Source organism: Phodopus roborovskii, unplaced genomic scaffold, assembly GCF_943737965.1.
Source record: "Phodopus roborovskii unplaced genomic scaffold, PHOROB, whole genome shotgun sequence".
NCBI lineage: Eukaryota > Metazoa > Chordata > Mammalia > Rodentia > Cricetidae > Phodopus > Phodopus roborovskii.
Genome location: NW_026126410.1, coordinates 6,603,222 through 6,616,114, shown reverse-complemented (window position 1 = coordinate 6,616,114; position 12,893 = coordinate 6,603,222).

Here is a 12,893-nt window from a genome sequence, read left to right as displayed (position 1 = left end):
GTCAAGCCAGGCCTCATTCCCTTCTGGGCAATCTGTGTTCACTGACAATGTAGGTACACATCAGTGTTCAGCAGCCTTATTCTCCTCTGGTCTATATATGTCCCTCTTACCTCTGTACTTCTTTATAGGAAGCATCACCTGCACATGATACCTTCACTTTTCTATGCTTTTTTGTAGTTCTTCAGTGTTGATTATTCAAAAAAAAAAAAATAAAATAAAATAAACTCATGCTCTTTTTCAATTTTGTATATAGCCCTCAAGGTTTAAAAACCTCTGAAAGGGCCCATCTATCAATGCTATTGCTTTAAAAATTAAGAATTACTATGAGTAAAGAAAAATTAGAAATGGACTTGAGGCCAATTGCTCTATTATTTTATTTTAAAATAAAGTCTCTGATCAAAATAAATGCTGAGTGAGGTATCGCAATGATGAATAAGGTATTTAGAAACTATTGATGAATGTGGTGGCAATGTAGCTACATATTAGGTATCAGTGTCTAATTTTCTGAGGACAAATTGCTGTTCCTACCATGTTGGAAGAATTCCAATGTGATCAATCTTAATTTGCCACCAGTTGGCTGTCTTACTCCAGGGAATGGTGCCACTTCAAAGAAGTAACAGTCACTCCTGTTGTTGACATATTAGATATGCAGTAGTAGTAATGGCCAAATATGTCAGGGTAAGACAAGATTGCGCAATCATTTCATACCAACAGTATTTGATATATTCTTCATGTGCTAATTGAGCGAGAACCAGGTTAGCTGGTAAAGGAGGTAGATTAACTATCATGGAAAAGATCAATTTAGTCTACTTGACCAGAGTAGATTTTAATAATCAATCTAAAGTCCATTAAAGATTCCTGTATTTAGTTCTGATCCTATGCTTCTTGTGTTCAATCTGGTTATTCTTCAAAGTTGGTGACAATTAGTGGAGACATTAACTCCCATCTACATAGCAATGTGGCATCAAGACTCTAGTCATATATTCTTACAGGCAAAGCAGACATACAGATTTTTCACTTAACACTTGCTATTCATCTTCACGGGGAATAAAACCTTTCTTAGTATCATTTCGGACTATGTGAGTAATCAGTGTTGTTTCAGCAAGGGACCACATTTAATGCAGACAGTTCATGGGTAGAGGAAGTTTACTGAATGGGTGAGAATCTTTGCCAGCTATGCACCTCATGGAGGAGGAAACTGTGAATATATAAAGAATTCATAAAACAAAACAAAGACAAAAACAAATAACCCATTAATAAAAATAGGTCTCAGACCTGGACAGAGAGTTAGTTCACAGAGGAAGAAAACATTGGCTAAGAAATACTCAAAAATTTAATTTTTCCTAGCATTCAAAAAAGCATTGAAGTCTCATTTTATTACAACCAGAATGAGAAAGATGAACAAAACAACTAACAACAAATGTTTGAGGGGCTGGGGGGACAGAAAGGTTTTCTCCCTCACTGCTGCTGGGATTGTGAACAGATCCAGTCACCCTGGAAATCAGCATGGACAATAATTCTCCAAAAGCTAAAAATGAATCTCTCATTCATAAAAACCAGTTATAGAATTCCTTGGTATATGCCCAATGAACTCAACACCCTGCTCCATGCATACTGGCTCAGTGTGTTCATTGCTTCTGTATTCACAATATCTAGAAAGGGAAAACAACCTAATTTACATCAATTGATGAATAGATATTAAAATGTGGTAACATATAAACAGTGGAATGCAATCCGGCTGTAAAGAAAAATGAAATCATAACATTTGTAAGTAATTAGAACAGATCATTTTGAAAGGGATATCCTAGACCCAGGGAGATAAATGTCACATGCTCTTTGTCATCTCAGGTCCCTAGGTCCATATCTTCATATGTGAGTATACAAACTGGGTAACTGCAGGGGCTGGGAAAGTAAAACAGACCAAAGGATAATTTCTGAAGTTGTGATGACAAAGCCAAAGCCAAATGTGAAGGTATTCAGAACCTACAGAGGCTCAGAACAAAGAACATTTTAACAGTGACTAGAGCCAACACAGATACACACACACACACACACACACACACACACACACACACACACACACACGTGGCAGCAATTAACAAGTCTACAGAAACCAGTGTATTCACATATTATGGAGCTCACATTTGTGACCAACAGCCTTAGAGCCAGCCCTCGAGCTGTAGAATACTAGGCCTCACCCTCTCAACTTTGATCTTGCTTTCAGTCCAGTGCTCACCCTATGCTCTTATTCTCTTATTTGAAATAAGAAACTTTGCTCTGTATCATGGCATGTTTCAAGGAGGAATCTTAGCTGAGAGTTTGACTTAAATCTCAAGAGACATCTGGGCTAGCAGGCTCATCTAGATCATTAAGGCCCACAATGGCAAAAGGTATTGAACATACTGTTCTAAATAGGCCAGCCTGAAGCTCCAACTTCATGGATAAGAAAAATCCGTTTTAATTATTACACAATCTTCTCAAGATATTTGTGCAATGTTCTATATGTCTGGTGGCAAACTGTCTAGGTGGACTTACCTTATGCTCAAGTCATCTGAGGCCAAAACAGATAGTTCAACAGCTGTAATATATAAATTCAAATTTCCCTATCCACCAGCATTTTCACTTGTTTACAGGAAAATAAAAATGAAAATGATCGCTTGTATATATTTTTAAAAACTTGTCATTCTCACTAACAAATGTCTTTAAGTCAGAATTTAACATTGTTCCGCACTCGCTCATCACCCAAGAAGAGAAGGGTTCCCTTCTCAGCTATCTCATTAAGATGACTTTTACTGTTTGATTCTTCCTTCCAACAGCAAGTACTTTGATGTTAAAATTTAGAATTCAACAAAACTGTTGGGGAATAAAAAAGTTATAGATGCTTAGGCAATATAGCAATGCTATCTGCAGTGTTCTTACTCTAATCATACTGGTTTAGATAATTCACACTAGGACATAAGAAATCCACAGACCTCTGTGTAAGTCTGGAAATTGCTGACAAATACTCATCTTCTCATGATTGCCATTCGAGGGAAATTGCTTCTCTCTTACCAAATCCATTTGAAAAATTCTTAGAAGAATATGATCATAACTTTCCTGGCAAGATGTTTACAGTATTTATTCCTCCGTATATAGCAAGGAGTACAATGGCATGATATGTACTGTCAACCCAGCCCATTGTCACACTTCAGGTCAGAGAATTGAAGTTTCCTATGATTAACTCTCTCAATATGTGCACAGAACACCAGTCCTTTGATTAACCCCTAAATCTAAAATGTGCTGTAATACTACAGCAAATATCATAGGAAAAACCATTTTTATTTTACTTTAAAAGTATAAAATTAAAACTTTAAAGGAAGCTCACACTAAGCAATTGTTAAAATTAATCTTTGTTTTATGAGTCATATTGTTGCATATAGATCCTATAACTTACTAACAATGGTGGCTTATGCTTCAACAAAATAATTGCATGGATTTTAAAATGTTTTATTTTAGGCATAGTGATTAATTTACTAGTTTCTATGAATAAAATATTATTTTTTCAGCAAGTATTTGTGAGTTGATGCTATAAATTCAATATATTTCTCATTAGTTTACTCTTGGCTTCTCAGAGCTATACTTATGGATGAAATAGTACTCAGCCATAAAAATTATTTAACTATTAATGTGTGCAACTGAGTGGATATTAAAAAGCATTGAACTAAAAGCAACTAGGCATAAAAGAGCATAAGCTACAAGAGTCCATCTAAATTGAATTCAAGAAGAGTCAAGTTTACTGTGATTGAAAACAGACTAATAGTTGTCCAGGAATAGAAACATAGAGGGTAGTTACTGGATTATGGATACAAGAATTAATGAGGTGAGAAAAGTATGCTCTAAATGTCCTAGCCAAAACGTGTGTGTATAAATAGTTGAGATTTAGGCAAGCATTCTTACCCAAGTATACTTTCTTGCATGAAGTTTCCTGGAGAGGCAGTTATAAATGTTTATTCTACTCAGACAGTACACCAGAACCACAACAACAACTACTACAAATGATTCTGCTGACATTCAATTCAGTGAGCAAATAAGTTCATTCAATTTACTTACTGGGATATGTGTGAAACATTAAGTACGGTATATTTGTGACAAAAAACAGCCAAATCACCAAAAAAAAAAAAAAAAAAATCCTCTCCCATGATGGAGGATCTCTTGATAGTTCCACTATGAAGTCTCTCCTTCATAGGCTGTCCACATGCTCTACTATGAAGTCTCTCCTTCATATGGCTGTCTATATCCTTTAGACTACAGCACACTGCAAGATCACCTACAGGAAAGTTTAATGGCTGGAATCCAAAGTGAGTGTCCTAAGATACCCTTTCCTTGCAGGGAGAGTATTAACAGCTTGTTACTATGAGCATAGATCTACTTTGAACTGTGTTAAATACTTACTTTGTTAACAAAAGTCTGAGAACAGGCTCAGCGTTAGGATAATACTCATTTTAGTGTCTAAGAAGGTAAAAGATTATGTTTAAAAACATGACATTCAGAAAGAACACAATTCCTACCACTCCCAGGAGTTAAACCACGTAGAGGAACAGGTACCTTATAGAGAAGTGCTGAGTGGGTTGCCTGTATTGTTTTGGAGATTTGCAGAATATCTTAGAAGGCTGAATATCTTTTTTAGACTGCTGATTATAAAAGGAATACTACAGGTTGAATCCATTTAGTGATAATGAAGCATGCAATTAAAATAAAAACTCTATTGTAATGTCTATAATTAGGAAAATGGTTTATGGAGAAAAATGCTGTCTTTGAAAAATCTATTTTTAGGTATTTTTTTTAACTTTAAATGTGAGATCAAAGACAGAAAAACAATCATTTTAAGCATTCCTTTGTTTTCTGTTGACCAGAGATGACAATTGTTTTTTAAAGTACTTATTTCACAGCACTCTGACCTTAATTGCTTCCTCCCAAGTAGGATTCAGCAGCATTGGGTTGTGAGAGAAGCTTTTTTAAAAGGAGATTTACATTCTGGGGAACAGCCTTAATGACAATGATTTCAATGAATATCAACCTTAGAGGAAAAGGACTTAAATGATGACTCTGCAACTATTTCTAGTGTGGTTTCAAAATCCTGGGTGCAGCTTGAAGGGAATAATGTGAGGTGATTTCAAAACCTGTGGACACCAGATTTCTACTGCCAGAAGCTCATTCAATTGTTTGAGGTGTTGGATATATTCTGATGTTTTTCTCTCTAGGTACTTGCAAACTTTGCCTTGCACTGTCATTTTACTTGTGTTTCTCAATAGGATCCGTAAGTTTTAGGTCCTTCCTGTTCCCTACCAGAAAGAAAGAATTTCTCTTTGGCTTGTTGAACTAGATGAGGTTGTCAACATGACACTAATCCTTTCTGTTAACCCAGCTGAAAGCTGATGCAGGGACAGTATCTCTTTCACATGGTATCAGGCAATGGCAACTTGTGGCATGAACACAGTAGAAATGACATCAAGCTATGTACTATTGAGACACTGAGAACTTTTTCATTGGGAACAGATGTGGGTTAACATTGATAAAACAACAACATAACAAAACAAAACAACAAAACAGTGGACAAGATGCCTCACTCACAAAAGAAAGAAAGCAGCAAAATATATTTCATTTTTCAGATGATTGGGGTGGGGAAACTTTGGGGATGATAAGATAGAGAGAGAGGTGGTGGGATTGGTAGGATGATTAAGGGGTTTTTTTTAGTTACTATTATTCATGATCATGGTTTCAAAAGTGGGTTTGCTTTTGTACACAGCATTCTGGCCTTGTAGCTGGTAGACTTGTGGCCCATGATTTCACCAAGAGATGTTGAGTTTTCTTCTGTGGCTGGTAGTTCTTTTTCCAGCAGTGGTGCCTCATGAAAGTTTTCCATCCCTGTTAGCATGTTTATTGGTATTATATTTGTTTAGGTCTTGTTTAGGCAGCCTTATTGTTGAAGGATCATGGATGAAGTTTTCTTCCATTTCTAGGATACAAGACCTCACAGCAATTTTCTCAGTTTTCTGGTTATTAGAGGATTTCTGTCTGTGTTTGGTGATGTTCCCTGGGCCTTAGTTGCAGCATTTGTGTTACAGATGTATCACCTGGGGCCAGGTAACTCATGCTCACTTATTCTCTGCATTCTTTCTAGGTATGGTTTTGTCATTTACCTAAAACTTTTGAAACATCAAAAATGGCAACAGTAAGTAAAGCAGAGTGGTAGCCTTCTATCCTATTTAAATTATCTATCAGATGCCCATGTGTTCCCACTGAGTTCCTATGCTGTTTAGCAAAAGTGGCCTTTGGGCTTCTGAAAAGGTTACATACTCAATTGTTATTTTCCTTGTCTCAGAGATGTTATCAGAGGAAGTGGAAAATTAATAATGCACTCACTAGATGTGAGGCCTCTGAAATAACGATGAAGCTTAGGAACAATAGAAGCTTCTATTCTCTCTTGTATTCATCATTTGAGTAGCCCTGCTGGTTTTACCTTAGCTTTGTCATACAAGGTTCTAGTCTGGTAACATCTGACTTCATGAGCTAATCTAATTGATACCAGGTAAAAACATAATGAAAGTAAAGTTGTAAAGCTGTTGGTTAAATGCAATAATGGAAACAGGAGAATTTACCTTACATCCTTTATCATCCTTTATTGTGTTTGTGTGTTTTTGTTCTGTTTTTTTTTTTGTTTGTTTGTTTTGGTTTGATTTTTTTTTTTTTGTTAAGATAGTCTCTGGGGTAGCTGAAGCTTCTGGTTGCCTGCTTTCTGCTTATGAACTTCCTCACACTTGTCACACTGAGCTTTTAATGGATTCTAGATCAAGGGCACAGATTTTGCATTTTGTCTTCTTGAGGTGATCTTTCCCTGTCTAGCAAAGGTTTTTATAAATTAAGAGGTAAGACTATTCAGTGATATAACAACAGCTTTATTTTATTTGAAGATCCCTTGTACCAATTTCATTTCCTTGAAACAAATCTCTTACTTACTCTCCACACATTACACAGATAGGTGGCAGCACGTACTTGGGGAAGGATCCTAGTGTTCAAAACTCAACCCTTTATTCCCAGAACTCTTATTTCTCTTTTTAGTTGTCCCTTACAAGTCTTTTTTCCTGGTCCTTAACTTGCACCTAAGTCAAGGGGCCCGCTGTTAATGAGTACCCTAACCTAATTAGCTGGGATGCAGAGGAATACATTATGCAGATGTGTGGACATTAAAAGTTATAGGGCTTTAATTGAAAATGTGTTTTCCCTTCAATTTTATAACCTTGTTTATAGTAATACTAATTCAGTAATTTAGCATAAGTGTCTTTTTTTTAATGTAAGGCATTATTGATACTAACTTTCATCTGTTCTCTGGCAGGGTTTGTTCTTCACTTATCTGAAAGTGAAGTGTGATATAGTTGTAAGATTTTATATGCATATACTGTGGGAAGGGCTCAATTTTCAAAGGACAAATAAAGGTTATATGGAATCCATTAAAGAGTTTAGAGCATGGTAGATCTGTTGTGTTAAAGCTAGTTAGTTATTTTTACACATGCCAGGATTGTTAGAGTGGCCAAAGCCATTGTAGACAGATTGTGGCTTCTGTTCTCTTCTCTGCTGTGTAAGCTGGAGAGATGTGATTTCAATAAGAATGACTTCCTCATAATCTCATATGGGTTGACTATTTAACTTCCAGTTGGGAAGAGCATTGGGGAAGAATTAGGCAGTGTGGCATTGTTGGAGGGTGTGTATCATTGGCAAGGTCTTTGTGACTTCAAAAGCCCACACCTTTCCCAGTTGCCTGTTTCTGCTTCTGCTTATGGATCAAGATGTGAACTCTCAACTACTGCCCTAGAATCACATCTGCTTGCTCTGCAGCTTTCTGCCTTGATGGTCATAAATTCTAACCCTCTGAAGTAATGAACCACAGATTAAACACCTTTTGTAATCTGCCTTGGTCATTGTGTCTTGTTAGAACAAGAAAAAACATAGTTAAGACAATAAGTAAACGAATATGGGATGCCAGCTAGCCGCTGAGGAAGAAGAATGTATAGAAAAAGAGGTAATAAGCCACGAACCATGTGGCAAAGCACAAATAAGAAATATGGGTTAATTTAAATGTAAGAGGTAGGTAGTAACAAGCCTCAGTGATCGGCCAAATATTTATAGTTTATATTAAGTCTCTAAGTCAGTTATTTGGGAACAATGGATGGGGACAGGGACACTTTCACCTATAATCAGTGAAGATTCAGCCTCAGGTATAGTAGAAGTCCCAGGACTGAAGATTTCATAGAGAGAAACTGATGTGTGGCACCATATGACACAATAAGAGTTCCTGGAGGGAATCCAGGAGGGATTGTTGATGAAGGTTCCAATTGAGCCCTGGGTGTTTTGGAGACACCAGTGCTAAGGAATGACCACATCAGACATCAGCAGCTATTGTGCACAACCAGCTTTGGAGTGCAGTTAAGTGAAATAAACACTTACCTTTCTAAGTTGCTGTTGATCATGGTGTTTTATCACAGCAATAGAGACCCCAAGACAACTGCCTTTATACTGAGATATATTGAACGCTGAGGTTATTTCATTCCTACATGGTTACCTACCTTTTGAGGTTTCCATTGGACCTTTTGACCAATTCTCACACTGTTCAGGCCATAAATATTTGAGCTTGCCAATCCTGTTTTCTTTTAAGCTGTCACCAACTTCAAGCAAAGGTTTCCCCACATAGACTATCAAGTTGATCCTCCTACAGCTCCTTTGGCACAATGAAGCTGGTATCTATGTTATTGTTCTTGAAGAATTTAAGTACATGTTTGATTCCTTATAATTTTCCATGACTAGAAATTCACTTTGGAACATCTCACATAGACCACTCACAGATTTCATATCATTTTTCAAAACATAGACAGTACAGTGGAAACAGAATATTAATCCTTACTAAAGTGAGTTTGTCCATTTCATACTTAAATTGTAATGAATATATTTGAGAGAGGTCATAACACTTTCTCAGGAGAATGCTTTCAGCATCAACAGAAAAACAAAGACTCATTTATCACTAACTAATTAGGACTTTTCCTTTTCAATTGTAAAGAGAAACCAAATAAATCCAGATATCATTTTGTATTTTACTTTTCTGTAATTGATTATACATGCAGCTTGTAGTCAACATATTGGATAAGCTAATATAAATGTCTTTACACTATCATAATGACAATAACAGCTATAATCTATTTAGCTTTCTATTATTTACTGTGATTGTTATTAAGTAATATTGCCACATGTAATAAATATATTCATGTTAAACAATATTTAAGAGTTCAAGGTATTTAAGAATTACTATGAAAGTACGAAGAAAAAAGTTAAACAGAGCTTTTTCTTTTTAAACAATGTAATGGATACACTATTTGGAAGACTAGCATACACACTAACATAAATATTTGTTCAGGCTAAATTAACATAGTACAGAAAAATAATAATCTAGATATCAGAGTTGTGGATGATTGAGATATTTGTGTTCATCTGGATAAGCAAAGGCTTGTCTGATAATGACAGTCTGTAGAAAATATGCCTCAGTTTCAAGTGAAATAATATGTAAATAATGAATTTCCTTAGGCGAAAATGATGGCTCAACAGCTAAGATCATGTATTACTTTTTCAGAGGACTAGAGTTAAATTGTCAATCCCTTCTTCTTCCTCTTTCCTCCTAGTCTACTAGTCAGTCCCACCTTTCCTATTGTCTGACAGTGCTTTATTCATTAACTAATAACAGAAACATACTTACAGAATGACAACTCACATCATCTCATTTTTTCTGTCTAAAATGAAAAGAAGGGTTTTAACATTAACATATCAAAACAGTTATCAAATAACATTCACAGTTAACAATATTTAGTCCATTAACATTTAGTAAGATTTAAAGAAAATATTCTATTATCTATCCTATCTTTTTGAGTCTAAAGTCCTATATGTAACTTATCTTTAAACCTAACTAAGGAAACCTATAACCATAACTATCTGTCTTCAACTCTTTCAAAGACCACAGAAGAATAATATATAAACTCTAGAATTGACAGAGACAACTCACTGCCTGGTCACAAACCTGAAGTTCTTCTGTAATGTTCCATCTTCAGCCTATAGGCCATAGTGTGTCTGGCAGACTCTTCCGCAAAGCAGAAAACTTTAAAATGTCTACCTGTATTGGCAGTTTGTCAGTCACTTTTATTCTGTGTTCTGTAGACTGTCTGGTAGACTCTTCCACGTAGCAGGAACCCTGTAGCACTGTCCATATTGTTTCAGCAGTCATTTTCCTGTAGGTCCTGCATGTCCAGTTTATACAGCATAAAGTCAAACAGGCCAGACAAGAGAAGGACAGTATCTTGCCCAAATGGATAGTCTTGCCATATTGAAAGCAAACTCCATAACACGTTTCTTCAATGTCCATCTTCCTTTCTGACACAGGTGGTGTTGCCACGAACAGTTGTGTGTCACTGTTAAGAAAGACTCTAAACCATTTTAAATGCCATATTCTGTAGGTATTTGAAAGGTTTGAAGAATGCCTATTTATCTCAAATATATCTCTATATAGCTAGAAAACCTAACTCACCGAACTATAGGTTTTGACTATTATAGGTAACTATCTATACTCTGTACATTACAATTTTAAATAAGCTATGTAAACACAATACCTAAACAAGAGGAGAAATATACATATCACAAAAATGACCTTAAATTGTATCAATAAATGAAAATTCATTGTGAAGGACCATTTCTATACCATAATCCCCTTTTTATGTTTAAAGAGATTGGTGGTGGTCATTAACCATTTATAAGCAACCCCATATAAATGAAAACAAACATTTATAAATGATATTTAGGAATTTGGGTGTCTTTCTTTCCAAACTGCTTCCTGCTGGTAGGGGCGCTGTCATGGGGATCCTAAGAAGACACAGAAATCCTGGCTTTACTGGTCTGCAAGGCTGTTTTTCCCAGCTGTTTTGAATGTTGGATCGCCTGAGACATTGTTTCAAGGGGGTCTTGCTTGTTCAAACCATGTTAGTCTGGAAAGAATTCACAGCTTTTCATTTTCTATGGAAACAAAAATATAAATCCTTTTCCCCAGTAACCTATTCTTAGACTTAAATTTTGGAGTCAAAGAATTTTTAAAATATATAAATTGAATTAATCCAGCAGCATTTCTTTTAACAGTTGTTATTTCCTCAGCAGTCAAGTGATACAAAGACAATATAATACCGTACAGTATCCAGACTCTATCTGTGTTTTCCATCTTTTTTAATTACTCTATTTCTCTACTTCCATTTTTCATTTTATGAGCCAGAGTTTCTCTGTGTAACTTTTATCTGTCCTGGAATTAACTCTGTATCCATTGCCAGCTCTAATTCACACAGCATTAAGTTGTTAGCAGAGCTCTTAAAAAGCCTTGTGGTTTTGAAAGACTTTAGTTTGCAAAGAAAAAAAAAAAAGATAAAAAGTTTCTCACAGGTCTTGACCCACAAGAAAATAGGCCCCAACCCTGGAACAAATGGTTCCAGATGAACAGCCCTTTCTGGGTCACACCTGGCCAGCGGACAATCTGGGGACATTCTGAGGTTTTTCCTTTGAAGGAAAACAGGCCACACCTGGGTGACCTCTCAAACATGAGATCATACTTTGTAATCAATTACCTTGTGCCCCATGCATATATGCTGATCTGTGGTTCTCTATAAAAAAAAAAAGAGCCTGAAACCTTTGAGGGGTGTGCAGCTTTCCCTGAGATTGCTGACACCTGAGTGCACACTTGCTCAACAAACATCTCTTGCTTGTTGCATCTTCTAGTTTGGTGTTTGTGTCATGGGGCTCTCTCATCGGCTCATCAGGACTCCGAAATTAGGACCTTACAGTTTTTTGCCACTTATGCTGAGTCAGGAAATCTCCCTTAAAGGAGCCATGCAAGTCTCTGCTTGTCTCTAGCAAAACAGTACAGCCAAGGAAAAGGCTGTTACCAAGAAGCCACCTTGCTTGTATCTGTTCTTTTGTTTCTAAAACCCCTATTTAAGATTTTGTCAAGTTTTAAGTAAAAGTTCTTCAGTCCACATTGGACACCATTTTGTTACGAGAAGTTTTTTTCCCCTGCAAGTCTGGCCCCAGAGCTACACCAGCCCCAAATAACACACAGAAATGCTATATTAGATATAATTCTGTTGGCCTGTTACTAGTGTTTCTTATTGCCTAGCTCTGTCTTAAATATTAACCTATTTCTATCAATCTAAGTATTTCCATGAGTTCTCATCTTACCAGAGAGAGGGTCCAGACCTCTGTTCTCTCAAGTCTCTACATGCTGAATCCTCCCTATTTCTTCCTCCCTCCTCCTAGTCTCCTATTCCCACTTATCTTGCTTTCCTATTGGCCAAAAATGCTTTACCCATTAACCAATAAGAGAAGAAATATATTTACAGAATGACATCTCCCATCATTGGACCCTCCTGCCTAAAACACTCTGTACTGGTGGTAGACTTGGAGATTATCATCCATCAGTAAAATGATATCACTAAGAAAATAATTGTGGTTTTATTTGATATCTGCTTTTAGGGGGATAATACACATATAATGGGAAAAACATATATGAACAATGGCATTGTAGCTCAAGTTCAGCTAAGAAAGAAACTGAAAAAGTAAATGCCCTAATTTGAATGTAAAGAGTAATAGGGAAGAATCAAAACAAACAAAGGCTATCAAAGGCATTTTTTTAAAGTGTCGACATTGTGAAGCAACAAAATCCTCTGTTAATTTAAGTAGAAGAGAAGCAACTCAAAGAGTCATTGAAAAGCTGTAGAATAGGCATGATAGCAGCTGAAATCACTCTCAGAGCTTGGCCCAAGAGGTTTCTCATTACTCCTGCT